Consider the following 4,411-nt stretch of genomic DNA (forward strand, 5'->3'; position numbering starts at 1 on the left):
TCTGTTTTGACTCACAGCATTCTTGGCAGCTCACAGGATGAACTTTTCACACTAAGTCCTAAATGATCATTGAGTATTTTCCACTTCTGAGTATTATTTCATTTCCCACCACAATCCTCAAACACTTTTTCTTCTGCAAGCATTCTTAGATAGGAAATGCACAAATTCATGAGGCGTCACTGGGAGAAAGAAGGAAGGGATGTAGCTGGGATTAGGTGGTGAGGAAGGGAGGAAAGCAGGGGGAAGAGGACTCTGGCCATGGCATGACTGTGAGAAAAGGTACAGAGAACAGTAGCATCAGAGAGCTGACACTTCTAGGAGCGGTTAATCCTGGTAGTTATAACTGTGATGGACAGAGAGAATGCAAGAGTATCTTCAATTCCAGCATTGTGTATATCTCATCTGATCACAATCCTCTCCATGACTATCCATCCCTATGGCCAAATCCAGCTGGTCACAGCTCTGCTCCATTTTGCCCTTCATCTCTCCAAGATACAACCTCATGGCAGTTGGCAGTTCCTGGGAAGTGTAAGAACAAATCCCAAGATCTTCACTTAGTCATTTGTCAAGAGACATGGAAATTAATTTCATACAGACCCAAACTTATGTCATAATTTAACTATTTTTCATCCTGTTAACTAAGGAGAAAAAAATCCAGGATGGCTTTGTGGGATATTAGTCTACTGGAATATTGACTGGAGTGCTGTGAGGATAATACCTGGGTAGGATAGGACAATGACTGCCACTATTTGAAGCCCACTGTTGTATGGCAGAAAAATGTGAAGTGTCAGAACTCTTACCCCTTGTAAGTAAAACAAAGAGATAAGTGTAGTCTCCTGGGAGCTAATCTGGTTATGTCATGGTTAGTATATTGACGCTGAACTCTAACCAGCCTTCATCTCTAATGGTCTGGTAGAAAATGAGTGTGGGTTAAAAGCAGGTGATAATTTGGTGTTTCAGTGGAAATTATTGATGGGGTTCATCCTACTCCTCTTGTAGAGATTTGACTAACATTGCAACTACCACAGCATGACCAGTCCCAGGAGAACAGACAGAGAAACTTAATTATGTTATCCCTTTTAGCTGTGAGGATCTTTGCACTTAATTTGTACATCTCTGCTACAGCACTTCTGGAAACAAAGCCAAATTTGAAGGCTGTTAATCTGGCTTTCATAAACACTACATTCACTTGAAATTCCTTTATTTCATGACTTCATCCAAGGTAAAGCATAGAGCAGAAAGAAACTTAGCTCTGAACGCTGAAATACGCAATGTCTCTCAGACAGTCATAACTGCACAGGTTTAGCAAGATGTGTGTGTACATATGTTTATGTGTGTTTGTGTGTTCATTGCCTTAGAACTGCCTAGAGTTACATCATCCCAAGAGATATATTGAACCCTGTATACTCAGATGGAATATGATATTTGCATGTAAAATGATAAGGATTCATGAGGCACTCAGACAGGAAAGTGAGATGAGGCAGTTATAAAACAGCACTACTTTTGTGCTAAAATCCTCTGAGGTAGGCTGCTCAATGATAGGCTAATCTATGTCAAAAAAAAAAAAAAAGGAAAAGACCTTTTATCTGAAAATCATTTTAGCCAGCCATGGAAATTCATTCTTTTAATCTGACATTTAAGTACATTTTCCATTGTATCTAGACTTTATTGATTAAGAAAAAAAACACTAAAGACTAAAATTGCTGTTGTGGCTAGGATAAATGAAACATTTCTGGAGTAGTATAAATATTATCTAAATTGCTGAAGTGACAGGATCTAACTTAAAAACAATAAATTAATTTAATATTTTAAAAACCCAGCAAAAAATCTTTGTCCAAGTGTGACAGTTTTAGGCTGTGCCTTTAAGAAAGATAGCTGCAGAGTTCTCTAGCTGAATGTTTTGGTGTAAAAAGGGAAAACAAAGGGAAGGAAAGTGTAAATGAATTTCATTGGTCTAATGTGAGACTACCATAGCAATATATTCCTCACATTTCTTTCTCCAGTGTCATTCTGTCTTTTCCTTTTCTTGGCCAGAGTGCATGCCGCTGACCCTGGGCTGGAAAAGATAAGATAAGACGCTAACTTCTCTAACAACTGCTTTGAACTAACGAATTCCCTTAATATCCTATTCTTTTCTCCTGTTTTCATCTAATTAGCTTGGACAATAAAGGGGGGGAAGAGAGGGATTTGGGGGGGAACCCAAGGTGAAACCTCCTTGGGAGGGTCTTTCTGTGTTACGTTCTTTCCTGTATATTTTTGTATATACTGTAAATACTCTGTATTTTGTATATATTCATTGCATTTCATTCTGCTTGTAAAATACAGCTTTTCATTCACTTCTCTGACTGAGTTAGCTGTGCTTTATGTGGTGGGAGGATTAAACCTTCACACTACCACTTGTGCATCCTCAGTCTGTTTTACATTTCATTTTCCTTTTGGCGGCAAGCTTGGTGATTCAAGTGAAAAGTTATTTGCCAAAAAAAGCAAGAGCTGAAAGATAACAAAAATCTTTTTTATTATTTGCCTTAAATATTTATCAGCTCAAGTCAGTAACAGATATATATGAGCTTCTGCAATAGAGATAAATGTGTGAGTGTATGCATGCACATGCATGTGGCTGTTCTGCACATAAAATAGATTATATCAGAGCACACTCTTTATGGGCTAGATACCAGAATCTGAGGGTGATGGATATATCTGGAAATCAAACGTAAGGAGGCTGAAGCTGTTACAAACCCTACCTGGAATGTTCAAGATCTCTTATGCTGATATGTACTCTCACCATCCTCTCTCAGGATGATCCACAGTGGTCTGAAAGTGGAGTTCACAACCTATGGTGGATACATACATAAGATAATCATCAGACAACATCTCCTAAGTGTCTGATTTCATGCTTCTAATTTGATAAAGAAATATATTTCCTGATACACATTTCCTGATAAGCATTTATTTTTCTTTACTGTAGCATAAAACTGTAAGTGAGACTCTGGTATATACCCAGCTAGCAGTCCAGATTTGAACACATCAAAATAATAAATGTCTATAATACAGTATATCATGCTTATGCTCAGTTAAAAGAAACATGCCTCAGACTAGCTCTGTTCAGGTTTTGCTCTTTTGTTGGTACAATAGGCAGTTTCTGGAATGAAAGCTCTTGCTCTTTATTTATCTATATTCATCTTTTAAAAGCTACCTCAGACTTGTCAGAAGTGCGTATTAGTTTCATAGCATTGTATGCACAATCAGCATTGCAGTTATCTTCAAAACCACTGTGAATGCATACATTTCTTCATGATGCAAAGCTTAGAAAATATCCAGTAATTTATAAGAGTAGGCTGATGTCTTTCTATTGGTTCACTAGCAAAACCAAAACCAAACCAAAACTAAACAAAACAAACCAGAACAAAACAAAGCAAAAAAAAAGAAAAGCAACGAGAATTCTACAGTTATACAAAAGATATTCCAACCACAGTGATCAGTGGTTTGAAATCAAGCATGTGTTGTATGAAAGGAGAGAAGGTTAGCACTCCCCTTGACAAGGATGGAAGAGGCCCTTGTGGCCCAACATGCATACGCTTAAGGCACTGCCACCTATTTCATGGCATGTAACCATGTTAAAAAAGAAATAGGGCAATGAATCTGGTGAAGGACAACAAAGCTGGTGAAGGGCCTGGAGAATAAATCTTATGAAGAGCAGCTGAAGGAGCTGGGGCTGTTGAGTTTAGAAAAGAGGAGGCTGAGGGGATACCTCATTGCTCTCTACAATGACCTGAAAGGAGCTTGTAGAAAGGCTGGTGCTGGTCTCTTCTCCCAGGTAATCAGTGATTACCTGGGAGAGAATGGCCTCAAGCTGCAGCTGGGTAGGTTTAGACTGGACATTAGGTAAAAAATTTTCACAGAAAGAGTGGTCAGACATTGGAATGTGCTGCCCAGGGAGGTGGTGCAGTCACCAACCCTGGATGTGTTTAAAGGTCATTTGGATGTGGTGATTGGGGATATTGTTTAGGGGTGAGCTTTGTAGAGTAGGATTATCAGTTGGGCTTGGTGATCCTGAGGGTCTTTGCCAATCTGAGTGTTTCTGTTTTTCTGTGATGTTAGGTTGTGTGTATATTCATTTACTTACGCCCTCCTAATTTGGTCTTGCAAAGATAAATGAGCCCATTCATAAAATGAAGAACACATTTAAGTATAGAATTGCAGCTTTGCTTCCCATGTATAAAATGGAAAGCCTGTCTTTTGGAGTGTTTCCACAAACCATTTATTTTTAATGCTTATTTATTTTGAGGCAAGCAAGGATGGACATTCCACTTTCTTCTACCCATTTTATTTAGTTTAGAGTCTTCCAGGAATATGCATGTTTGTACATGTCCCTTCTCCCTGCCTATAAAGACAGGCACCCATCAATACTTTA

General features: G+C 38.6%; 1 non-coding gene across 1 annotated transcript; it reads left to right on the plus strand.

Moving 5' to 3' along the window:
* The first annotated feature begins 3,497 nt into the window (after nt 1-3,497).
* Nucleotides 3,498-3,618, plus strand: LOC128897600 (U6atac minor spliceosomal RNA). Its single transcript, XR_008462487.1, has one exon. It is a non-coding gene; the product is annotated as a U6atac minor spliceosomal RNA (small nuclear RNA).
* Nucleotides 3,619-4,411: the final 793 nt, after the last annotated feature.

This window comes from Dryobates pubescens, chromosome 11 (assembly GCF_014839835.1).
Source record: "Dryobates pubescens isolate bDryPub1 chromosome 11, bDryPub1.pri, whole genome shotgun sequence".
Classification (NCBI taxonomy): domain Eukaryota; kingdom Metazoa; phylum Chordata; class Aves; order Piciformes; family Picidae; genus Dryobates; species Dryobates pubescens.